At 44.7% G+C, this 27,007-nt stretch overlaps 1 protein-coding gene across 3 annotated transcripts in view; it reads left to right on the forward strand.

Moving 5' to 3' along the window:
* The first annotated feature begins 4,705 nt into the window (after window positions 1-4,705).
* FHL2 (four and a half LIM domains 2) overlaps window positions 4,706-27,007 on the forward strand; it is a 68,446-nt gene continuing 46,144 nt past the window's right edge. Inside the window, exon 1 of one of the 3 annotated variants that reach the window (XM_055327877.1) lies at window positions 4,706-4,848. The gene's annotated coding sequence lies outside the window, so the exon portion shown is untranslated. The remainder of the gene's footprint in view (window positions 4,849-27,007) is intronic. The other 2 variants (XM_055327879.1, XM_055327875.1) reach the window with 2 other exon arrangements.

Genomic DNA, 27,007 nt, shown 5'->3' on the forward strand with positions numbered 1-27,007 from the left:
TCATGTGTGGATGCAGGGGCTAGGGAGGTACCCAAATTCTCCCTCCATTACTTCGAAGGAAGGCTCGACATGTCACTGGTTAAAGTTTTGTCCCTTTGATCGAAAATGTTGATTCCTATGGAGCACAAGGTACTTTAGGCAGAGTCACCAAGCTGTTACTAACAATGTGAACCATGGAATAAAGATTCCAAGAGCAGATCTGATAGGAATTTGAGGGAGAGAAAGAAAGTGCACAGCAACTGAAGGGCAGGGGCAATGCCAACCTGCTGGCATACTGTTATGCTGCATTTTTTGTGTATTTTTGTCATGTGTCTTGAAGCAGAGTGATGTGTTGGATCCAGGGGATCTTAGCTGAGGAAAACTCAGGCTGGTTCTAGGGCCCCCACGTGCTTTCTTCTTGCACATGTGCTAGCCAACAGGACCCTGAGACCCCGGTCATTACGGACTTAGCTTCCTGACTGGATAACTTGGTTTCTTTCAACACCCAAACTCATTCAGTGTAAGTCAAGTTCAGAAAAGAAGACAGGCCTGGAGTCTATCACACCAACAAATGGTGATGCTATTTTACAGGTTGAAACTTTCCAGAGCCGTTTGCAGACATATTTACACTATGGGACATTTCTTCAGCCCTTCTTGACTGTTTATGACTCGGGGAAGTGCAGAGGGAATGTTTATGTAGAGATTTCTGTGATAGCAAATGGAGTAGTTAGATCACAAAAGGTATTCATTTGAAAACAAGGACACGGAAGCAAGTATCAGGCTCGACGTCTCAGCTTCTGTGGATAAGCACTGCGGAGGCAGCACATGTCATAAAGCACTGTCTGGTGCACCCAGACACACACTGCGTCTGCATCTGAGGACTTCTCAGTACAGAAAAACAGGCTCCGCTTCCCCCTTGCTCTTCCCAGCCTGCAAGAGTTGATTCTGTTCTATCTTCCTTCTGGAAACTGTTCTCTCCAGATTTCTGGCCTCAGCACTCAGAGCTGATCTACTCCTGATCTACTCGTCCTTCTCTGGCTCCCTGAGTAGCTCATCTTCCGCTGTCACAGAATCTATTAATCCAACAGAGGAAAAAATTTGTGTGGGGTGAAAGAGACTAGCTCCCTCAGGCTAGGGGCAGGTGCAGAGACTCCCTGTGCCTTCCCATCCCAGGGAGGGTGGTAGGGGCCAAGAGTAGCAGAATCAGCTTCACAGAGAGATTAAGCTTGTCCAATGCAAAGCAAGAAGCACTGGTGACAGTGATGACTGTGAGGTGGCAATAGTAAACGGCATCTACAGTGACAAGGAGGGAAAGATGCTCCAGATTCAAGGTCAGGGGCTTAGGCTCGCACGATGTTGTGAGTACAACACACGATAGACTGTCAGCTCCTCGACGTGAGGTTCTTCTATTTTGTTCAGAGCTGAGGCTCCAGGATCTAGCCATGGTGTTTGCAACATGAAAGAACCTCAGCGAATTTTTTTTAAATGAATAATACTGATGGATGAATGAGATTTCATGACCCCATGGGCAAAAGCCTTGTGATGGGCCTGGGAGCTGAGATGCCGGCACTGGTGGGGTGCCCTCAACAAGGCTGGTGGCCACGGACGAGCTCCTAGAGCTCACAGGTTATCTGGGGGTTTCCATCTTCTTGCTATCCTGTGCCTACCAGTTTCTGGGTTCTGGGGTCAACTCAATGCCTATTTGATGAATTGAATTGAAATGTCTGTTCCAGACCTACATGTCCCTTGGGAAACAGGTTCAAGAAAACTTGTTAGCCTTTTCTCTGTGATATTGTGGAAGAGAAGCCAGTGCCACATCCACATCCCATACGGCATGTCACATCTAGTCCTGACCACAACCCGGATTGTGGGTCACAGCCCCCAAAGCAGATGCTGTTCCCTCCCACACATGCCTGCTCCAGGCGTGACTGTCAGCAGGCATGGTGCGTCATGTCCCACCCACCCCAAGGCTGTGTGCCTGCAGCGTGCCCCTCTGAAGCGGGGGTAGTGAGTCAGCGCGGAGGAGGGAGAACGGCACAGCGGATGCTTCCAACAGCTCTCACTGGAGTTCAAGACAGAGTCTCTGGGCTGCTGAGCCCATACACCAGCCTTGACTCCCGTGCCTTGCCCCAGGCGCGGCTTTCTCCAAGAGGAGGCCCTTCCAGCCCTTCCTGCACTGGCCTCTTCCCGTGTAGGGAACCTGTGCCCCATACAGGGGCTGACCCGAGGTGAAGCTACCCTTCTCACCAGATGTCTGCAGGACACATGCCAGCTGAGATCTGGTTAGAGCTAACACAGATGAGGCTTTAGGGAGACCATCCAAGAAAAGCTTTGGCACCCAAAGATCCAAAGAAGAGTCCAGAGCATTGCTCAGCCTCAGACTCCAGGCTCTGTCCCTGGGTGGTGTGTGATATAGAGCCTATTCCTGGAACAGCAACTCAACACAAAAGCTTTGAGATTACCCCACTGCGGGCTATCCACCAGGTCCTATTCATGGAGGGGACCCCCCTCTAGTGTTTACACGTGGAAGAGAAGCCATTAGAGCATTAGGGTCTTTCTGTACCTGTAACCCTGGGAGTCCAGTGGGAGGGGAGCCCCTCTTCCAATTACACATCTCAGTGGTGGGTGCTTCCCTATCACACGGTCAGGGGTGGAGGTCATTGCTCAAGTCAAATATAATCAAAAAGGAAGGCATCTTCAGGACATACGTATTCTTTAAATACACATAGAGCCTTTGTTATGTCCTGGCCAGAGTATAAATTAGGATATGTTAGGTTAGATAAAGGCGATCTGAGTCTATAGGCATTTTCTGTTGCCTCTAGTACATAAATTTTCTTAGTTTTGGACTCCTCTTTCTCTCTATGCATTTTTTTTTTCTCTCTTCCTGACTTACCTTTGCCTTGACAGGGGCCCTCAGGGACTCTATTAGCATTCTATGTCATATTGCTGGTACTGGCATGAAAAAAAAAAGGCTGCTGACTCCAACATAGGTCTTTCTAAAGTGAAGAGACCCCAAGGAATTCTGTGATCCTAAAACAAATTTGGGACCATTAATGCAGAAACACAGAAAACTCTCTTCTGATTTTCAGAAACTAAAGTTTTATTTATTTTTTATTTTTTTAAAGATTTTAAAAATTTATTTATTCACGAGAGACACACAGAGAGAGAGAGAAGTAGAGACACAGGCAGAGAGAGAAGTAGGGTCCCTGCAGGAGCCCGATGTGGGCTCTATCCCAGGAGCCTGGGATCATGACCTGAGCCAAAGACAGATGCTCAATCACTGAGTCACCCAGGCGCCCCCAGAAACTTAAGTTTTAAGTGAAATTAATGTTTTTATTATAAAAGCAAGAAAATATCATTGTGTACAATTTAGAGATATCATATAAGCCAAGGAAAAAACAGCCATAATCTCATCACCCTGCCATAAGCACATTTCCTCATTGGATGCCTATCCTTTCAGCATATGTGCAATAGTAACTTCTCGCACATACACCAAGTTTCCCTTAAAGTGACCTGCATTTTCACTACCAGCATGTCATCATATTGTTTCTATGTTATTAAATATTCTTCTATGACATTTCCAAAGGTTGCAGTGTTTCCTTCATGGCTATACTATTCCTCATTTTCCCAGTCTCGGTTGTTAGTCATTTTTGTTGTTTCCAACTTTCCTCAATTATTAAAAAACCTGCAAGAAATGTCCCTGGAGCTGTATCTCTGCTGACATCCATGATTCTTTCCTTAGGATAAATTCCCAGATGTGGAATGTCTGTCATATGGCAGACAGCAGCTGCCAAACAGCTGACCTCAGTTGTCCTTCACCTGACCCCCAGCCATGGCTGAAATGCCTCTCAGAAATAAGAAATTCAGGGGCGAATCAGGAATTATTGCTACCCCAAATTAGTCCTCTCTGACCTCTTCTAGCATATGGTTTTTTTAAAAGCCCTGGGTGGCTCAGTGGTTGGGTGCCTTTGGCTCAGGGCATGATCCTGGGATCCCAGACTGAGTCCCACGTTGGGCTCCCTACAGGGAGCCTGCTTCTCCCTCTGCTTGTGTCTCTGCCTCTCTTTCTGTGTCTCTCATGAATAAATAAATAAAATCTTAAAAAATAAAAAAGTTCCATAAGATTTCTGCATTAGCTCTATAAAGAAAATGATTTGTGGCCCAAGAATCCCCCCAGTCATGCATGAGTGGGGGGTGGGAATGGGGAGAGAGGGCCTTTGTAAAAAGACTGCATTCCCGGCGGCCTCCCAAGTGCCCAGCATGAAGCCGATCCCTTAGAATCTCCCCTAGAATCTTTTTCACCCAAATCAATACCCCTGAAGCCAGGGAAGAGGGTCCCTGTGCTCCTTGCAAGAGGCAGCGCTGACAACCCACAGCACACCCCAGGGCACCTTGTGGCCTGGATGACTTTCCTCCCCCTTCTGTACCACAGCGCCGGCCCTGATCTTGGGGGGTGGGGGTGGGGGTCTCCCAGCATCCGAGCCCCTGCAGCTCCCCCAGGGACTCCACCACTTGTCTGACCAAGTGAGATCCCTCCCAGCGCTTGGCTTTCCCCCTCACTCCTCCTTGGGTTGTTGGCCCAGGGTGCAAGGCCCAGGGTGTCCTTGAGGTGGGCAGGCCAAATGGGGAGCTGGCACCCCTTCCCATCTGGGGGCCGAGGCTCCTTTAATTTGGATACCTTAAAAGGCTCGCGGGAGCGAGGGGCTGGGTTCTTATCTCTCAGCTCTGGACAGCACCTTATTTATAGCCCTGCTGACACGAGGCGGCAGCTGGCCAGCAGCTGCACACACAGTTGCAGGAGCAGCCCACGAGCGTGGGCCCTGCCTCCCCGCTGGTCCCTGGGCTCGCCGAGGGCAGACGACAGGACAGGTAAGCTTCCTCCTCCCCGGGGCCCCTTCCTTCCCTGTGTCCTCCCAGGCTTCGCTGCCAGCTGTGCGGCCTCTGCCCCGGGAGGGAGCTCTCTGGCACTGTGCACCTGCAGACCCCAAACCCAGCCCCAGTGGCCTGGCAGCGGGCCCCCACCTGCAGCCAGCTCCTGCCCGGGGCTGCAGGGCTGTGGGGAAGGGACAGAACCTGGCAGCTGCTCCAAACCCACGACAGGTGCCTCCGGGAGTAGAAAGAACACAGAGGGAACCCTCCGTTCATCTTACCCTCTCAGACGGGGAAACAGGAACTACACAGGGTTTTGAACACCAGGAAGCTTTTTGTAAAAGAAAAAAAGAAGAAAAAAGTATAAAATAAACATTGGGAGGGGGGAAACCACAGTGCCCTGGAGCTTTTTCTCCTTGACAGAATTTCCGGATGGCCTGGGGTGAGGAGGCAAATTACTGAGGAGTCTGATTAGGCTGGGAAAGTATGTTTATACAAGATGACTTGTTACGGCTGACGGTTCCAAAGTACAGAGAGCTGTTGTGTGCTTAAAGGAAATGCATTCACATTTTACTAATTTACTAATTTCTAGAGCAGGATATGAGCAAATGCACAGTACTGAGTAATGCTTGGGCCAATTGTGTAATAATGTTAACACTGATAAGCTGGCATATTCTGATAATAGGTGTCATACATGTTAACATCCTCTAGTCATACTCCATGCAAGGCACCTTATTAGGTCTAATCTAATAAAAAGAGATATTACCAGGCCTTTTTTTAAATTAATAATTCTGAGGTCAAAAGATAGTATTACACTTGCGTTATTAGCTGATGTTATTTTATCATGGACTTGCTCTATATAGGTTTGTTCTGGTTTTATTTTATTTATTTGTTTCTTGAGGAATGCTATTTGAATTTTGTTTTATTGCTAGGTTTATAACATGATGTGCTGTAATCAAACCTATTACATTTTGAGATCCATTCAATCTTAGGAGAGTTTTTGTCTTTAAAGAAGTAGCCAACTACTCAACTCACACAATTACATTTTCGAGGCCTTTTCTGATATTAAGAAAATGCTTCAATGTATAACCTTCATGAAGAGTTGCATAGTTTCCCCTAAAATATTCCCTGACTGCTCACTCAATCTTGCCTGTTTTTGAATGCATTTTGCACTATTAGATTTCTTCATCCCACTTAGTGCTTCTGGAGTTCTCCATTGGTTCCAGATCCTGAGGCTAGGCCACGTCATATTTCTCTCTGTAATCTGATAGCTCTTAACACAGGGACCTACATAGTCTACTGGTGTCTAAAATACTTCAGATTTAAAATAGATGGCCAAGAAACTGAGTTTAAATTGTCCTCTCCCCATCATCAAAAAAATTTTTTTCAACCGAATAAATTATAAAGATCTTATTGGTTTTACTCAATGATTCATGAATTGGGCAGTATCCCACCCAGCAGACAGAAGGGGCTGTGCAGTGTGTACAAAATTGAAAACTTTTACAGACAGAAGGGAACAGGAACTAGGAAGGTACATGGGGCAAAAAAAGTGGACTGTTTATTCCAACGTTACTTTCCTTTAGAGGATGACAGGGCTCTATCAGGCAGATGACCTAACTAATGCTCATCAGGTGAGTTCTGACTGCTTTAAAATTCCATTACTGGAAGAGACCAAAATTGTACTTAGGTTAAGTGTGTTTGGTGACGTGGAGCTTAATATAAGTGACTCCATTTGGGGCCTGTTGTCCTGTTTTTAACACCACCAAAGAAAGAGGTGAAATTATATTCATAGTGTTTATATTTTCTTTCACTGTATCTTACTGTACAAATATATGCCAGAAAATACAGACCAGCAGAGAGAAGAAAATGAAAAATTATGTGTGGTCTTACTACATTTATTGTTTATCCTATTTCTTGATTCTAAGAGGTCTTTGATTTTGAGATGAGCCACTAATTTAACACTAGCTTTACAAGAGAGGGAGGAAAGAACGCCTGGGTGGCTCAGTGATTGAGCGTCTGCCTTTGGCTCAGGGTGTGATCCCAGGATCTGGGATCAAGTCCCACATTGCATGGAGCCTGCTTCTCCCTCTGCCTATATCCCTGCGTCTCTCTCTCTGTCTCTCATGAATAAATAAAATCTTAAAAAAAAAAAAAAGAGGGGGGTGGAATTCTCACTATATACCACTCCACATTGATGTATTTTAAGATGCATCTGAAAACAACAAATTATATGGAGAACTATAACTTCTAATTAAGAAAAAAATATATCATCAGGTCATTTGGTAATCTGATTTTTGTTAAATTTATGATCAATGTCCTTGTACCAAGCATTCAAACTTTAATTCTTTGAAATTAGTTATCTTTATATGACATTGTGATTTCTTTCATTTAGCCAGAATATTCAAATACTTATAATGATTGGGAATTAGAATGATGGAAACTTTAAAAAAAAAAAACATAAATTGAGCTTTAGATAAGCAATTTTATCAGGATATAGCTAGTTGGGTTTTTTAAGATTTTATTTATTTATTCATGAGAGACACAGAGAGGCAGAGACACAGGCAGAGGGAGAAGCAGCCTCCCTGCAGGAGCTAATGAGCAATATGCTAATTTCTACACTACTAATGCAACCCACTGAATAGTAAAAATACACACCATCTTGTGCCTTGATCTACATGACCCCTAAAAGCTTATTTGGCTGATTTCTTCCTCATTATCACTGATTCATCAGCCTTTTATCATTTAGTCTCCAATATACCAAATAAGGATGAAAAATAGAAAGGAACTAACATAAGTTCTGAGCAATTTGATATTTGACAGATATATTTCATAAATATCATTAATTATCTTAAGTGTAAGCTTGCAAAGATCAATTTTAACTTTGAGTACATTTTTATAGTTTGGGGCTTTGTTGAATTTAAAAGATAAATTTTGGATAGAGAGAAGAGGAATAAAAATTCATTTTAACAGAATACTTTTACAGTAAAAAGGAAATACTGAAAAGTTACACTGAAAGCAAACCATACCAAGCCAAAGACTCATAAAATACACTCCACGGGTTTCACTAAGAAGGCATGTATAATTAGATTTTAAGGGAAAGTGAGAATTTCGTTTTGGTCTTTAGGAAGTGAGCCTTCTTTTCCTGCCTGGGACCCGTCTAATCAGCAGGAAGGGGGTAGGGGTGTATGAAGAGGCAGGAGGAACTGATTATTTTAATGTGAAGCAAGAGGCACCAGAGCACTTTTTGCCTGGTCTCAGACTAATTTCAAGATGTCAGTCTATGGTTTAGCATGAACACAAAAAAAGAAAAATCCATGATGTTGATTATTCTACTTCTAATTCATATCCCTTGTAGTAAGACAAAGTGGATAGTATGAAAGCAGACAGGGCTATATGACAACATATATGTATCCATTAAAATGATTAGTGCAACTGCTCAAATACAGTATGGTTAAAAAAATTGTGATACAGCCATTGTATTAAATATATACAATAATTGAAAATAAAATTTGCAAAGAATTTTTTTTCTTTATTTATCTATGATAGTCACAGAGAGAGAGAGAGAGGCAGAGACATAGGCAGAGGGAGAAGCAGGCTCCATGCACCGGGAGCCCAGACGTGGGACTCGATCCCGGGTCTCCAGGATTACGCCCTGGGCCAAAGGCAGGCGCCAAACCACTGCGCCACCCAGGGATCCCCTGCAAAGAATTTTTAATTTTTAAACTCAAACCTATATTTATAAGATATGCTCTTAACTGTGTAATATACATCCTGAAAAAATATACTAAAATATACAAAGTTATTGTTTCTTGTAAGATTATTTGTAATTTTATATTTTCTCTACATTTTAAATAGCTTGCTAAATTCCTACACGGATACTAATCATGGGATTTTTTTTTAATTGCAAAATCCATGCAAAAATAAAGCACTTTAATTATTGCTGCTGATTACAAAAACTATAAATAACCAACCACTAGGGTCAGCTTTTCGAAAAACAATTGCTATAATTTATTGACTGAGCACTCTGTCTGGGAACTAGTATTAGTTCATATAACATTCCCAGCCACCCTACAGGCATTATTATTATTTATTATTATTATTCCTATTTTCAGGTAAGGAAACTGACTTAGAACAGTGTTATCCCCTGCAGAAGGTTCAACCAAGTTCAAACTGGCCTGGCTTCAAGGACCTTCTGGTTGGCATTAGAATAATAAAAAAAAAAAGCAAAAAAACAAAAAAAAATAAAAAAAGCAATATTCAGGCCATATGCAATGAATAGTGTGTTTGAATGGCACGCATGCATCCTGTAGGAATGGTGGGCGATATTCCTGTAGGAAAGACACGGATGGTTAAAGTTTACACCGACAAAGGTATGGAGCTGAAAGGAAGTAAGGAATTATGAAAGCACAGACAGGTGGGGAAGAATGTGAACGATACAGAGATGGGAGCAAATGGGATTCAACCGCAGACTGAAGGTGTGTCCTACAGGTACGAGATGAGCTAAATGTGTATGCATCGGGCAGGGAGGGGTAGCAGTAATAATCTAGGGACAATGCTGCTCTTTGTTCTCTTTGAACATTCCTATAAGCCCACATTTTGTAAGAGGAAATGAAGAGGTGTCCTGGCTCTCCAAAGTAAAAAAAAAAAAAAAAAAAAAAAAGGAAAAACAAACCTCTGTAAAGAATCTGAATTGGGACTAATTTCAATTCCAAATTTAGAATGGAATTTTAATTCCATTTGGAATTAAATGGAATTTCTTCTTAGAATGAAACTCTGGGCCAGAGAGGTCACCGTAGCTGATGTCTGAGCACTTGCCTGGGCCAGCACTGTAGTGAATACTACTCGTGTGTGCACACGTGCATACACATGCACATGCTCTTTCTTGTGATCCATGTAGCAGCTCTTTAAGGAGTGCTCCTGGTTTCCTGGCTTATAGATAAGGACAGCCAGGTGCTGAGAAGCGAAGTGCTCAGAACCAGCAGGTGGGGAAGCTGAACCCAGGCAGGACGGGGCCAGGGCTGCCAGGAATCTGATCAGAGATTGCTGGAAAAGTCTCCACCATTGAGAAAGAACCTCATCTTAAAACTGAGAGTAAAGGGGGTGCCTGAGTGGCTCAGTTATTAGGCGTCTGCCTTCAGCTCAGGTCATGATCCCAGGGTCCTGGGATCAAGTCCCACAACAAGCTCCCTACTCAGCGGGGACTCTGCCACTTCCTCTGCTGCTGTGCTCTCTCTCTTGCTCTCCTTTCTCTCAAATAAATAAATAAAATCCTTTTGAAAAATACAAGTGATTGCTTCCCACTTACCGTTTATTTTTCTTTTTAAAATTCTTCCCTTACTTCCAGCACCTTCTCAAGAGCATGGGCAAAGTGGTAACCTTCTTGATCATACCCTGAACATAAGCATGGTGCCTTGCACACAGCAGCTGCCTAAAAAATATTTCCTGGACTGAACTGGTGTGTTTAATTCAGGCATAAGAAATGTTAAGATGCTTAGGAAAGAGCCAGAAGTTTTCCTTGTTGATAGTACTTTTCCCTTCTGTGATACTGGCTTAGAAACAGGTTTAATAGTCCTTTTCTATCCTTGATATGTGGCATAGGGGCATAATTAATTATTGTAATAATTACTTTTTAAATGGGAGTTTCATTGGCAATAAGCACTAATATTTGATGGTAATATATCCTTAAGGAGTAAATTTTTGACTCGGAAGTTCTTATTCCCCACAGTCAGCGTGGTGTGTGTGTGTGTGTGTGTTCACGCGTGTGCATGTAAGTTTGGGAGGTGTGTGTTAAGGGAAGAGAAAGAGAGTTGGAGATGCTGAATAAATCCTAGACATGAGGTTCCTTCTTCAAAATCTCTCTAGCTTTGTTCAGAATCTCTTGATTTATTTATTAGGAAACAACAACAACAATTCTGTTTTCCTTAAATATAATTTAGTGAACAAAAAAACAGGCAAGAGAGAACAGTCTCCTTATTTCAGAGCCCTGACTTTAATTACACTGTGTAATGAAACAAATATTATTCGCTTCCAATTCCTACATCAAGACAGGTCAACAAGACTTTCCAGTGGGAGTCTGTGAAAAAAGAGTAACGTGCACACAATGTCAAGGAAACCAAGAGATTTTGAAAGTGCCTAAGACAAACTCCTGTTGAGGCGCCCTTCTCTCTAGTCCTGCAAATTGAAAATGTAAAAATTCAATGAACAGTTGTAAATGCATCGTCACTCAAACTCACCAGCCTGGCAATCTTCCAAGAGAGGGGAGAAATGTTCACAACCACAACGCCACGTCTAAAATACTCTCAGATGGAAAAACTCGGGGCAGCGAGGAGGGCAGACTGAGGATCTTCTATGCAAAATAGAATTCTCAATAGGCCAGAAGGTTTGGAAATTCAGTGGCATGTTTAACATCATTTAAATAATGAAATTTGGCTAGAAGTACTGATAAACCCTTCAGACACCATTATTAAGAAGCCACAGTAGCCAATCCTCCAGTCCGCTCTGAATTAGCTTTGGCAGGACCCTGGCACCCTGCCCTGGGCTGCTTCTACTTTCGTACAGGGCACTTCACTGTTTCCTGGGAAGCGTCTGCAAACCTCCGCCAGCCTCAGGCAGGGGCAGCTAAGGCAGCTCCTGAGGCCAACATGAGCTCATTGAACCACAAGTCTCTTTTTAAAACTTGTATTATCTTTTTTTGTAACTTAAATTAGACCATGTGTCTTGCCTGCTCAAAACCCTTAAATGGCTTCCCAAATCAAAATAAAATCCTAACGCTACATAGCCTACAGAGCCTGACATGATCCAGGCCCTGAAATCTGACCTCATCTCCTCCCTCTCTCCCCTTCAATGAGGATGCTCCAGTTACACTGCCTTTCCCCAACTGTGCCAAGCAGCTGCCCTGCCCCAGGGCCTTTGCACTTACTGGTGCCACCAAGGGATCAGGCTCTCTAAGAAAATCACATACCCCCTTCCCACCAATTCTAGCACCACCCTTGAACATCCCATCTAAAATTACAATGTCTGCCGCTCTCTAGCTCCTTGCCCTGATTTACTCCTTACTCTGATATTTTTTAAGACTTATCATCTCACACATATACACACCCATAAAGTGCCATGTATTGTGGTGTCTGTCTCTCCCCTAATAACATGTGAGCTCCTATTAAAGCAGAAGCTCTCTGTTTTGTTCACTGAGGTATCCCCATCACCTGCAACAGTAAGTGGTGGGTAGTAGGCACCATGTAAGTATGTGTTGGAGGATAGAAGTTCAATAACCCATTTTTAAGTACTTCATTTGAATTCTCAGAAACTCTTTCACTGTAATTCACATGTCATCAGCCATTGCAAAGTGCTCATGTTGGGGTCTCAGTCCAGTGTTCTGTGTCCACAGCTTGTGTCCTTGCAAAAACTCCCAGTACACCTGCAGTTTGTTAAGGGAGGAGAGCAGGCACTGGGGATCTGGGCTGCCTGTGCTTGGATTGTCATGCTGACACTTACAAGGAACTGAGGCAAGATTGCAACTTCCCAGGACCCCACCTGTAAAATGGGGCTAATAGCAGTAACTTCTTAAAGTACTTGTAAGGATTGAACAAGGCAATAAGAATAGTAAGAGTGATCATTAATTGAGCACTCATCATGTGCCAGGAAGCAGACTGTGCGTTTGACTTGCCTAACATTGTCCTGTCTTCACAACAGCCAACGTGGTGTAGGCACTAATATTACCCCAGTTTACAGAGGAGGAAACAAACTGAACTCCAGAAAAGTGCCTTAGCAGAGGAGAGTCAATCAATGTATGAGTTTCTCCTCGCTGCTGTAACGAATAAGTTTATTGTCTGAAAGCAACACAAATTTATGATCTCACAGTTCTGGAGGTCAAGTGTCTAACATGGGTCTCACTGGGCTAAAATCTGGGGTTGTGCAGGGCTGTATTCCTTCTGGAGGCCTGAGGGGAGGAATCTGTTCCTTGGCCTCTGCCAGCTTCTGGAGGCCTCCTATGTCCGTTGGCTCATGGTGCTTTGCTCCACCTTCAAAGCCAAAATTGTAACATCTTCAATCTCTCTTTGATTCTGACTCTCCTGCATCCTCTTCCCCTTATGAGGACCCTTATGATTACATTGGGCTCACCTGGATAAGCCAGGATAATCTCTTCATCTCAAAACCCTAAAGTTAATCACATCCTGGACAGTAAGACATGAACAGCTTTGGGAAGCTATGAGTCCACCTGGCAGTTACGAAGAGGCAGATTTGAGATCAGAGTCCCAGCTGACTTCCTGACCACTACACCTCTGTAGTACACAGCAAGGCCATGGGCAGGTAGCAAATCTTTCTCCTTTGCTGTAATGAAGGGAAAATTGAAAGCTTGGGGCCCAGATTCAGGTTTTGTATAGGACATTAAACAAGAAGGTTCACGGTGCAGCCTTCTACCCTGCTCTCCCATAACATAGGATGCCAAAGATCCACAGTTAACTATAAAAGTCATTTTATCTTCACAATAATCAGTCTCACCCCCTCCTCAAACATATTATTGACTTTCAAGAAACCACAAACATTCAATAAAAGTAGGTTGCAAAGTGGAAATGAAAGCCCTGCTTGGAGTCAGGGTGCCCCTCCCACGGGGGTGAAGGGTCCAGGCAGTCCAGGGCAGACCTGGAGCCAGGACACCCCACGGTAAGACAGCAGGTGATGAAGAGCCTATTGATGCCCCAGGGGTGCTTGGCCAGCCTGGGGTGACCTAGCTCAGGGTGCTCCAGTGGGGCACACATGGCCCGGTGACAAGGGTGACCTAGGACAGGAAGGGAGGTGGGCCAGGTCTCAACTACAAGGACTGTGGAAATGTCAGCCAGCAGCAGAGCAATCTCAGGCACCAGGAGCAAAGGGACTGACTCAGTGAGATCACATGTCAGCCACACAATGGGATGATGGGCAGGTCCCCAAATTACGCTGGTGGCCTATGATGGTTTCAACCTCTCTGGGTCTGGAAGGAGCTGGGAGGCAGTTCCATGGCCCAGCAGATGAGACAGTTCAGGACAGAGCCCTACTCCAGCAGGGAGGCAAGGACACAGGCAGAAGCCTCACATGGGTACAGAAGCAGCAGCATTACGGGAGACCAGAAGTAGGGGATGGATCGGAGGTTGGGAAAGATGAGGCATCCATAGCTCTGAAGGCCCTGACCCCCAAATCTGTGGTAGTTGAACTATGTCCAGACCTCACCTCGAGTGGCACGGGGCTGTCCCTAAATATACACATGTTCCCTCCTTCCCCTTGAGGATACCTCAGGAGCCATGGTAGACCCAGGGCTCAGTGCCTCCGGGTGTGCAGGACTAAGGAAAAGGCTACAAGCATGCTTCTGCATGACCTGCCATGCCCTTGAATTTTAGAAGTAGGTACCCATATGCATCATTCCGACACTTACCTTAAAGTCTACATCACAGGTTAGAAATTAGAGATGAATAAACACATAGGCTCATGTTTGTTTTTTTTTTTTTAGGCTCATGTTTTTGCAACAAAGCAATAATAATAATATAGACTGTGTGCTATAGACCTACTTTCCTTAGTTACCCATTTTTAAGGTTACCACAGAATTTACGGTCCACACTGGGGCACTCTGAAAGGGAAAGAGAGTGCTTTTACTAAGTACTTCAGGTCAACAGGCATAATAGGCAGATCCAGCCCCTGAGAACCAAGCTTCAGTCACAGATACCATGGTGGAGGTGCCTTTGCTGGAAACATCACCATCTAGAAGGATTATTCGATGCAGATAAGCTTCCTGAAACCTCAGACAATTTTACTCCTTTCTCCAGAAAGATAAGAAACTTCAAAGCAGGATTTCTTTTTCTTTTTCTTTTTTTTTTTTTTTTTTTTAAGATTTTATTTATTCATTTGAGGCACAGAGAGAGAAGAAGAGATAGTGAGAGAGGGGACAGGCAGGGGTGGAGAGGGAGAAGCAGGCTTCCTGCTGAGCAGGGAGCCCGATGTTGGCTCAATCCCAGGACTCTGAACTCATGACCTGAGCCGAAGGCAGAAGTCTAACCCAATGAGCCACTCAGGCGCCCCAGGATTTCTTATAAGGTACTAGGATGTGATGCTTATACACTGGCCACCAAGTTAAAGCCACTCGTGCTTCCTTCTCTAAGAGATGGTTGACACTTGAAAGCTGCAGGCCTCACCTCAAGTTCAACTTACCTTTGTGATGTTTTCTTAAATCAGGTGCCTATCTTCTCTGTTGTCACTCCACAAGTTCACACAGGAGCCATGAGTTCACAAGAAATTCTCCCTCGCCTGAGTCTGCCCCAAATGCAAGTTGTTCAAATGAGGGGTCCGTCTCATAATTTCATAGTGAGCCATGAGACCTGTGTAGTGGATTGTGTCTTGTGTATTTCTAACAATAAAATAACATTGACTTAGATTTTCTAAAAAAGAAAGAAAAGGAACAAAATGCATCTCACACCGTAAGGATAAGAATTATTTCATGACATATTTTGTCAGCACTGTGCGTGGGGCACTGTGATGTGGTTATGACTTAAAAATGCACTTCCTAGTGTGGGTTGCTACCAAACTCTTAGAGATTCACCGCCGTAAACCATATTTGCAGATTTCCTTTCTCCTTTCTCCTAAATCCTAACAGTGCCCAGGGCACTTCACTTCCTCCTACAAGCCCCTCAGACATCTTTCTCTCTCTGCAGATAGAGCTACTTGATCCCTTAGGCTAGAAACAATGAAATGGTTTCCTACTAGATCAGTTGTACAAATGCGAATCATTGTGAAAAATAAAAGAAAGATGAGGGGCGCCTGGGTGGCTCAGTCGGTTAAGCATCTGACTCTTGATTTTGGCTCAGGTCATGATCTCAGGGCTTTGAGATCGAACCCCGTTATCAGACTCCTCGCTGAGGAGGAGCAGATTATTCATGTAGTGTGGTCTAATCCACCTCCCTTCTGTGCCACAGAATATGGAAAAGGTATCACAGCCTGAGGACCTGGCCCCTTCTGCATTGTTTCAGGGTCTCTGCAGCAAGCACTGGGCTTCCAGCCTTGTCCTATAATTTGGCAGACATGCTGGGGGTGTTTAAGTAGTTATCCCCACATCAAAGGCTGCCTTTCATGACTCTGCCTAGGGAAAGGGGGAAAAGGGGATGTTGGTGCAGAGCAGAGGGGAGCCACTCTAGGCAGGATGTCTGCAAGGGGAGATAAAGCAAGTTGCAAAGGTATTTTAATAGAACTGCTGTTTCCATGCTTTAGCATGTGTTTGTCATTCTGTTTTCAGTTACTTTTAACTTGAATCCTGGAACTCTGTCTCTCGGTTAAGGTAACCACGATGCGGTTGCTTTAGTACATCACAAATGAATACGGACTCTTTTGGGTGGGGATGATGGTAAGTGGCCAAGACAGAAAACATGTTGCCTTTCAGAAAACTGGGAATGTTTTCCTTTCCTCTTCCTTAAGGGAGTGGAGAATATCAACTTCCAAGAGCCCGGAGCACCTAGCATCCCTATGCAAAGGCAGGCCCAAGGATAAAATGGTGTGGCCATGATACTGCCAAGGAGGGAGCAGATAGAGGGACCGGCCGCTGGTTACCAGTCTTCTTGCTATAGAAACAGAGTGGACTCCTCTGAGGTCTGAAGCAAGTACTTCCTCTCTTTGTACGGCAATCTCCTCTCCTCTAAAATGCAGATAATTATATTAGGAAAAAGGCTATTGTTAGAGGCTATTGCTTTGGAAATCTTCCAGTGGCTTCTAAATAACTGAAAGTCAGGTTCCACTTTCCCATCATTCAAAAGCTGCCCCTGGCCTTCGTTGGAGTCATGTTGCTCTGTTGGCCCTTCTCAACACCTGGGCACCACCGGAAGTGGTAAAATACAGAAGAGTCCTCATTCCTTTGTTGGCAGAGATCAGAGAGAGAAGGGGAAGAGAGCTCCCAGGACCACTTGACCTGGCTGCCTGAGTCTGGCCCATTGCAAAACCTCACCTTCTCCCCAATTTGGGGCAGCCTTCAGGGGGACTCTGCTGGTTTCTGGTGTCATCCAGGCTGCAGGAAAAGGCAGAGAGAGTAAAAAAAAAAATTAGTGCTCCGACATTGTTGATAAAACTTTTATTCTGGTTTCTAGTTGTCTGCGAGACATGGCTATCTACGGAGTGAGAAAAATCAGAATGAAAAAGAGTTCTTTGGCAACAGTTTTGGTATCTTACCCCTGGTCACCCATAGTCTAACTGATCCAGACAATTGTTTTCTCAATCAATCCATCAGTCGATCAAGTAAAGAGGGCACACACAGCAACCTAAAGATGGAATTTGGTGGCAACATCAAACAGCAGACTGTATTTAATTTCCTTGAGATTTCTTTCATCTGGAGCATGAGACTGTCAAAGATAAGTTGCATCCGTCGAGAGGGGAAAAAAAATTGGCAGAAAATGTATTTTAATAGTCCTGATGTTTTTAAGTGGCTTGTGGTTCAGTTTGTAGATTCATGACTACTCTAGAGTTACAGTCCTATAATAAAAAACTAAATCAAGCCATGAGGAAACTATAAATCAAAAAAAATTGCTTGTATATGACCCCTCGTTCCTATCATAGTATTCCTTCCTTGGTAGCTTTATCTTATCTGAAAAGCACCAACTATCCATCTACACTGGGCCCCACAATCCTTATGCAGTGGCCATACATGACCTTCATCTCCACATCCATCTGGCCACCAACTCAGGAAAGCCAGGAATTAGTGATAGCTCAGAGGACTTCTCGTTATTCCCACAGTGACACTGGTGTCTGAAAAACCCAAAGGAGAAAAAAAAAAGGCAAACAAGTCACAAACATGAGTGTACCAGCACAACTTTAAACCAAAACAGCCATTTCTTACTATGGCCTCTTTTTCGATCCTCCCCTCAGGCCTGGCTTACTGCTGGGCCAGCATGGGGCCGGAGGACTTGCATGTGTGCTGGGAAGAGCCGCACTGTCGTTCCGTGCTGGGGCAGGTCCTCTGGCTGACCCTCACTCAGCCACAGGACTCGGGTAGAAGCAGAAAGCCGATGGGAACAAGAAGATTGAGTACCTAACTCTGGTCCAAATATAAAAATAGTGAGGTGAGGAAATAGAAATGTATTTTCCATTAAATCAAAGAAACAAATCTGGAAAAGTAGATCCTAGCACGTTTGAGTCCCTGATGGCAGGGACTATGACTCATGAGGCCAGCAGAGAGCCGTGCCTTCCGCATGGTGGGTAAGTCTTGATTTAACACCACCGTGTCCATGTAATGAGGTGTGGATACATTCATCTCACTGCTCAGAGGCATTGGCTTTCTGTGAAGTTGCTGTGAGTATTCTCACCCTACACCCCACATCCAGTGACCAGGCATGCTGGCCACCTCATGGTGGTGTTCTGGGGAGCAGAACTACAGTCTGGGGAGCAGAACACCACCATGAAGGCCCAGATCACTAGCACCAATCAAATTTATGAGGACTCTGTCCTAGGCATTTCATGGGAAGCTGGCCATCGTTCCAAGCTGGTCACACGCTAATCACTCTGGGACAGGGACTATATTGATTCCCACTTGAGAGCCTTGACCACATGGGATGTAACCAGAATCCACAACTCTCCCATGAGTCTGACCTACATAGAACACAGGGCCACCAGGCCACTGGGCCACCATTGGCTCTGCCCAGCCCCAAGGGCCCCATACTTGGGTATGGATGAGCCTGTGCAGCTGGATGACTTGGTAGCTCTGGGAGAGACATGCCTTCCCCCTTTCTTCCAAACCTTGTCCCTCTATCTCCTCAGTCACCCCTCTTTCTGCCCATGTGCCTCCAATTCTTCCTCATGTTACTCTTAGTTATGAACAATTTGCTCCTATTATTAGTGAAGGTGTTATCAGTTGAAGGGTGTCCCTCCAGAATTCATATGTCAAAGTCCTAACTGCTGTCCCTTAGAATATGACCTTGTTTAGAAATACATTTGTTGTAGACGTGATTAGATAAGTTACGGGTGGGCCCTAATCCTGTATGACTGGTGTCCTTATGTAAAAAAAAAAAGGGGGGGGGATATTTGGACACAAACACATACACACAGAATGTCACGTGAGCACAAAGACAGAAATGAAGGCAATGTGTCTACAAACCAAGGAACACCAAAGATTGCCAGCAAAGCACCAGAAGTCAGGGGAGAGGTAAGGGACGGATTGTCCTTTAGAGCTCTCAGAAGGACCCCACCCTGCTAGCACCTTGATCCTGGACTTCCAGTCTCTAGAATTGTGAGACACTAAGTTTCTGTTGTTTAAGCCCCACCCCCAGTCCATGACACATGACACTATGTTCCTATGGTTCTAACAAAAGAATTCAGGGGGCATCTCTCTCAGAAGGTAAGGCATGTTCCTCTGGGAACCTGAACCAGTGCACCCCTGCCACCCTCCCCGGATACTCTCCCCTGGGGACCGTGTACGTCCAGGAAGTTGGACTCCGTAGCCTTCTTCAGGTCCACAAGTCGGGTATAGAAAAACCTGCTTTGTAGACATGCATTCAGCTAAAAAACAAAATACCCAGAGACGTGCACACCAGGGAACTACATGTGTAAATATACTTTTAGAAGGATGAGTCCTTAAAGAAGACACAGAGCTCTGTACATCGACACAAACCTTATCTGCAGTAATAGCCATAAACCTGGAAGTGCACAACTGCAAAGTGCATTCTAACTAAAATGAACAGATAATGGTATCTGGTCTTACGGGCCATTCTCTTGATACTTGCCACCCTGACCTACTTGATGATCAGATCATATTGCTCTCTTGCTTCTTGTTGGTGGTGCTTAAACCATGGATCTCTATGGCTTATTTCTAGTTTGGAAAAAATAGGTGATTTCTGTCAGGGGGATGTAACCCTATGGTCCAGGCAGCTCATTCAAGTGCTCACCTGCCTGGCTATCTCACCTTTTACACTAGAAGGCCAGGGATTCGAAAAGGTCAGCTCATTTAGCCCAACACCATCTCCATGATGAGCCTTGAGCAGCCCTCCTTGGCCAGTCACGGAGTGAAAAATGAGAACAGGCATGAGACACGAGCAATACATAACAACACAAGCTACACATCCCCACCATTCACTTGCATGAATGAAATGATTCTGCTCCCGCCTCTATGACAAAAAGTAACTGCCCAGCATATAGTAGCTTAATTCAGTGGTTCTCAATATGTGATCCCCGCACCCTGCATCCCTTTCAAAGGGTTTGCAAAGCCAAAACTACTTTCTTCACACTTGTTTACCGTGCAGGCAAGTATATTGGGCACAAAAGCAGTGGTGAGGGATCTCCTGTGCCTAAGCAGGAACTGAGGTGGTGACTCCTGCAAGGGAGAAAACTTTACCTCTACCCTTGTAGGATCTCCAGCTGTGCCTGAGAATGAAGTCGACATAAGACATTAACAGAGGAGAGGACATAGTTTCTTACATGCATGTGGGAGCCTCCATAGAACAATGAAGACACAAAAGCATGCTGGGCCTGTGTCTCTGTACCAGGTTGAACAAAGAGAGGCAATTGTGGAAAAGTAACAAAATATATGGGGAGCTTAAAGGGAGATAAGAGGCATGTAACACAGTATCTTTGAATAGACTTCTCTCCACCTTGACTCCCCATCTGGTGATGAGAGTGTTCCTTTCCTCCTGGCATAGGGAGAACACCTTTCACAAGGGGGTGCGTCTCCTGCTTTCAGGAAGAAAACAGATCAGAGCATTCTTCTCGCACTTGCTGTTTTTCAAGTGCCTTGGGTTTAAAATAATCCTTATGCCAAAGTGGCATATTTTGAGTGACTTATTCAGCCACTCGTCAGATATTAGGTCTAATCATGAAATGTGCCACCCCTATCCTCATCCAAAATCTAGGTATTTTGGCTGATGGTGAGAATGCACCATATACTGGAAGCTGGTTCAGTGCATATTTTGTACCCACAGGATAGCATCTCAAACTTGCAAGCTATTTTCTCCTTTCTGGGGTCAAAATTAAATCTTTACGTGAGAAGATGCTCAACATCACTAATCATCAGGGAAATGCAAATCAAACCCACAGTGAGATGATGCCTCACACCTTTTAGAATGGCTATTCTGAAAAAGATAAGCAATAAGTGTTGGTGAAGATGTGGATAAGGGGAATGCAAACTGTGCCACCACTATGGAAAATAGTAGGGCAGTTCCTCAAAAAATTAAAAACTGAATTACCCTACAATCCAGTAATTCTACTTCTGGGTATTTATCTGAAGCCAACAAAAACACTAATTCAAAAAGATATATTCACACCCGTGCTTATTGCAGGATTATTTACAATAGCCAAAATATGGAAACAACCTAAGTGTCCATTGATGGATGAGTGGATAAAAAACTAGAGTTTATATACACTACTGAATATTATGTATCCATAGAAAAGAAAGAAATTTTGACATTTGCAGCAACATGGATGAAATTTGAGGGCATAATACTAAGTGAAATAAGTCAGAGAAAGACAAATACCATATGATCTTTCCTATATGTGGCATATAAATATATATATTTATAATTACATACATACCAAGCTTATACATACAGAGAATAGACTGGTGGTTGTCAGAGGTGGGGAGTAAGAGAAATAGGTGAATTGCTTTGGGTTTTTTTTTCTAGTTTAAATAAATAGAATTTAAAAATCTTTGTGCATTTTGGTTTTATGTACAAAAAATATATACCAGTGCAGCCTTCAGGTATAAGGTATGTAATATGACATCGCTTGAACTACAGTTGTCTCATGGAAAATCATAAGCTACAGGTTACTGAGCACTTAAGAAGCTATAGTGAACAGCATTTAGCTAGTTGCTAACTGCTAGAGTAGCTCGAGGGAGACATGGTGTACTTCTTTTCTTTATAAAATGAGTGGAGGGATCCCTGGGTGGCGCAGCGGTTTGGCGCCTGCCTTTGGCCCAGGGCGCGATCCTGGAGACCCGGGATCGAATCCCACGTCGGGCTCCCGGTGCGTGGGGCCTGCTTCTCCCTCTGCCTGTGTCTCTGCCTCTCTCTCTCTCATTCTGTGTGACTATCATAAATAAATTAAAAAAAATTAAAAAAAATAAATAAAATGAGTGGAAATTTTTTAGAAAGACTGGAAAGTTTCCTTCTGACAAGGAATAAAATTCAGATTTTATGCTTCTTGATCTTGGAAAATTTCGGTCCATTTTTGTCAAAGGGTGAGGCAAGAGGGAGAGCCTGGAGAGAAGGGACAATGGAGAGGCTTTGCCTTTCACTTTTGAGAGTGTATTTCTTGTGCTAGTTGAAAAGGAGAGACTCGAAGGAGAGGCAGTGAGTGTTCAGAAACTGGTAAAGGCCAAATGACTTGCTTGGGAGGCAGCCACATGGAAGTGAGAGGACAGGCAGGCCTGAGTCAAACACGCCCCCAATCTGAAGGCTGGCTACACAATTACCTTGGACTTTGGGTACATTAATTAGCTTCTGGGCCTCAGTTTCCTCATCTGTGAAACCCACTGATGTTTTTTCCTTTAGTTCCATCAGGCTTCTTGACACTGACATCTCCACATCCTCAATGGCCACTGACTCAACTTACTAGCTTTCCTGTTACCCCCTGGAAATGGATTTCTGAAGTCACCAACAGCCTCCATATGGCCTCATCCGCTGGACCCCCAGCAGTCCCTAGCTTATTCAACACTACTGGCACTCCTCCTAGAATTATTTCAGTGTGCAGCCTACCCATCCTCTCAAGGACCACCACCCCCACCTCCCTATGAGCCTTTCTCAATCTTTTTTTTTCGTATATTTTTTATTGGGGTTCGATTTGCCAACATATAGTATAACATCCAGGGCCCATCCCGTCAAGTGCCCCCCAGTGCCCGTCACCCAGTCAGCCCATCCCACCCACCTCTCCCCTTCCACTACCCCTTGTTTGTTTCCCAGAGTTAGGAGTCTCTCATGCTTTGTCACCCTCTCTCAGTCTTTATAGACTTCTTCCTCTGCCTGCCCCTTAAACCAAGAGGCTGCGGGAACTTGACCTTCAACCCACTCCTCACAAGCCATAAGCCTTGAATGACTTACTCATTCTGCTTTGCTTGTTTGTTTGCTTTAAATGACCTTTTGACTCATGGTTCTTTGGTCCACATCTCCGGTTCTCCCCTTTCTTCTTGAATCTCATGTCCTTACAAGTTTGAAAAAACTCTTGGTATGGCTGTCCCCCAAGTGCTTCAGTTTCCATAGGTCAAAAAGGAATTCATCAAATTGACTTTTTCTATTTTCCTAAAGATGGTGGTAGCTTATAGTTGCCTAAGTCAGGAGGCTGAAATCATCGTAGGCTCATCCTATCTAATCTTCCATATTAATTTCTACTTGTTTTACATCTTTACAAAAATTCTTGAAACTGATTCCATCTCCCCATTCCTACTACTACCACCCTGCCTTCTTTTAACAGAACCAGCACAACAGCCTGCTGTCCTAGGTTGCATTTCCCAGGAGCAGAGTGAGGGAGGAAGTGGGAAAATGAGACAGGGATGGGGAAGAAGGGACAGAAGGACAAGGTATCAGGGCAAATGCCAGCCTCAGCCTGACCGTCACCACAGGGGTGCTTCTGAGTGTAGACTCTGCCTCGGGTTTGACCCAATCTGAGGAAGGGAGCTGGGCTTTCACATTCCCACACTAGTCAGTAGTTGCCAAGGACATACCAGCAGAAGGAATGAAGGAGCCCTACTAGCCCAAGGGCAGTCCACACAGAAACAGCAAAAGGGATCCAAAGGAACCTAACGGGGTCTATGCTGAACGCTGACAACATCTTCATATACCGCCTAAATGAGCCCGTGGTAGATTTCTATACTTCACCCAAATTTTTTCTTAAAGATTTCATTTATTTATTCATGAGAGACACAGGGAGAGGCAGAGACACAGGCAAAGGGAGAAGAAGGCTCCCTGCAGGGAGCCCGATGCAGGATTTGATCCTGGACCCTGGGATCACAACCTGAGCGGAAGACAGATGCTCACCACTGAGCCACCCAGGCGTCCCTACTTCAGCCAAATTTATCTACCAAAATCAACGAACTGGCCAGGTCAGTTTCCCACTTAAACCCTCTCAGTGACTTCCAGCTTCTCTGCAGCACTCTGTGGAAACTGGCTTTCTTTACTATCCTAATAGGTATCAGAATTAGACAGGGGGAGGGAGTCTTTGTTAAAATATAGTGTGGTCTCTTGAAGATTCATGCTACACATCAGCTCATTAAAGCCTCTAAAAAGTCTTTGCAGGAAAGAAACCTGTTCAGCTGGGGAATTCCTAGCCCTATCTGGCTTTAATTTGAGAGCTGGCTTGTGTGTGTCTTGTGGGAGGTACCTCCTACACACCTCTGTCTGCAGACCTGGGTGGGAAGTGCCGGCCTATAGGATAAAGTCCCTCGGGCGTAGCACAGAAGTCTCTCTGTGGGCTGGCCCCACCTCCTCTCAGCCTCATCCCGGGCTCTAGTAACGCCGAACTATCTTGACCTAGACCCTGACGTGTCACACGGGCCTCTGTGTCCCGTTTGTGCTGTACAATTGAGCTTTCTGACAAAGCTCGGGTCTGTTGAACTTCCCTTCCAGGAATCTTCCTAAGACCCTGTACCAGACTGGGTTCTATAGAGAAACCAAATCAGATTATGCAGACTGAAAAATCCCAAGTTCTGTAGGGTGAGCCGGCAAGCCAGACACTTAGGAGAGCCAATGTGTCAGTCTGAGTCCTAAAGCAGGAAAGAAAACCTGACATCCTAGCCTGAAGGTAAGGGGGCAGAAAAAAATCTTCTTAATCTGCAGAGAGTCAGCCTTTCCGTCCTCTGGAGGCTTTCAACCGATTGAATGGGGCCCATCCCATCAGGGATGACAATCTGCTTTACTCAATCTACTGACTCACATGTCAATCTTCAAAAACACCGTTACAAAAATGCCCAGAATAACGTCTGACCAACTGGGTGGGCACCCAGTGGCCCAGTCAACCTGAAATTAACCATCACATACCTAAGTGCATTTCTTATGTTCCCATCACTTTCTGCACATACAATATCTATGTCTTTCTTTTTTTACCATCCCAACAATTTTTTTAAAGATTATATTTATTCATTCATGAGAGACACAGAGAGAGGCAGAGACATAGGCAGAGGGAGAAGCAGGCTCCCTGCAGGGAGCCCGATGCAGGACTCGATCCCAGGACCCCGGATCATGACCGGAGCCAAAGGCAGACACTCAATCACTGAGCCACCCAAACACCCAAATGTTTGCCCCATCCCAAACATTTTTAAGTGTACAGTTCAATAATGTTAAGTGTATTGACATTGTTGTGCAACATCTCCAGAACATTTTCATCTTGCAAAACTGAAACCCTGGACTCATTCAACAATAACTCCCCACATTCCCTCTTCCATCTGCTCCCAGCCCTGGCAACATCCATTGTATTTTTATTTCCTCTGTGGATTCAATGACTCCAAGAACCTCATGTAGGTGAAATTATCTAGTATTTGCCTTCTGCGACTGGCTTATTTCCTGCAACTTTAATGTCTTCAAGTTTCATCCGTGTTGTAGGACATGTCCTCCTTTCTTTTTAAGGCTGAGTATTCCATATTGTGCATACACCACATTTTGTTTATCTGTTCATCCGCCGACGGACATGCAGGCTGCTTCCACATTTTGACTGTTATGAACAAAGCTGCTGTGAACATGCATGTGCAAACATTCCTTCGTGACGTGGTTTTCAATCCCTTTGGGTACTTACCCAGAATTGGGATATACTTTCCTTATCTTAACTCAGACCAGCTCTTATCGGACTCTCATCTCAACCAAGCTGGCACCCTCCCTTTCAGTCACACTGGACTTTAAGGTTTGGGAGGGAGGGGCCAAGCTTGATTCATGCTGGCAGCATCGTGAGGGTGAATCACACAGCAAACAGCAACTTCCTGCCCAGTGGTTTCCTTGCACTTACCCTCCTCAACCTGATGGCTCTGGGGTCGACATCGTGAGTTTTTAATGTCAAAATAAGCCCACGTTCCAGGGCCGTGCACGAATTCTCTGTTTCAAAAATTAGGATTCTGGGTGAGCTGGCAAAAAAAGATTCTAACTAAAACCATGAGTGAGAGACAGGGGCCATTAAGATGTGCTTGAAAAGAATTGAGGGGAAAAAATGTTTTCTTTAAAAAGTTGCTGCAAATGAGACAGCATTGATCTTTGATCATACTTTCTAAAGTTATATTTTTAGTTTTTTTAAAAAGATTTTATGTATTTATTTGAGAGCATGAGCATGAGAGAGAGCACGAATGGGGGAGGGGCAGAGGGAGAGGGAGAAGCAGACTCCCCGATAATCAGGGGGCCTCACTCTGGGCTCCATCCCAGGATCCCGGGATCATGACCTGAGCCGAAGGCAGACCTCAAGACCAAGACCAACTGAGTCATCCAGGCACCCCTATGTTTTTATTTTTAAAAGTTCCATCTGAAGGGGCACCTGGGTGGCTCAGTTGGTCTTGGGGTCTGCCTTCGGCTCAGATCATGATCTCGGGGTCCAGGGATGGAGCTCCGCATCAGGCTCCCTGCTCCGGGGAACCAGCTTCTCCCTCTCCCTCTGCCCCTCCCCACTCCTAGCCCTCTCACACACACTCCCCACCCCTGCTCATGAGCAATCTCTCTCTCATTCTCTCTCTCTGTCATAAATAAATAAAATCCTTAAATTCATCTCTGGGCTCTGCCTCCCGAATCACACACATGCAGCTCCCAGCTCCACCGGGGTGCATGTGGTCATCCTGGGGTCCCCACCGCAGCCCAGTAACCAGGCCAGGGATCCTGGTATTCCTCTTTCTCCATCTCTCTCTCACACAAACCCATAAATAAAGAAAACCTTAAAAAAAATAAAAGTTACATCTTAAGACTTTAACCCACAGACAGTCCCAGGAAACTATGCTGACGGCCTTTAATCTCGTCTCGGGTTTGGGATAAGATGGTTCAGCAGTCTGCCTTGATTGTGGGGTCAGTTGCTGTGACCAAAGTGAGAATGAATGAGTCTGAACCTCTGTGGTGATGATGCCAATGTGCACACCTGTGCTCACAAAGGTGCATTTGTAATTCTTTCACCGGACGCTCACCTCACTGACCTCCCTGCTTTAAATTTCATGAGGATTTCATCAAGACACAGGTTCAGGACCAAAACGGTGGACATTTTGGAAATGAAATGGAAT

This window comes from Nyctereutes procyonoides, unplaced genomic scaffold (genome assembly GCF_905146905.1).
Source record: "Nyctereutes procyonoides isolate TBG_1078 unplaced genomic scaffold, NYPRO_anot_genome, whole genome shotgun sequence".
Taxonomy (NCBI): domain Eukaryota; kingdom Metazoa; phylum Chordata; class Mammalia; order Carnivora; family Canidae; genus Nyctereutes; species Nyctereutes procyonoides.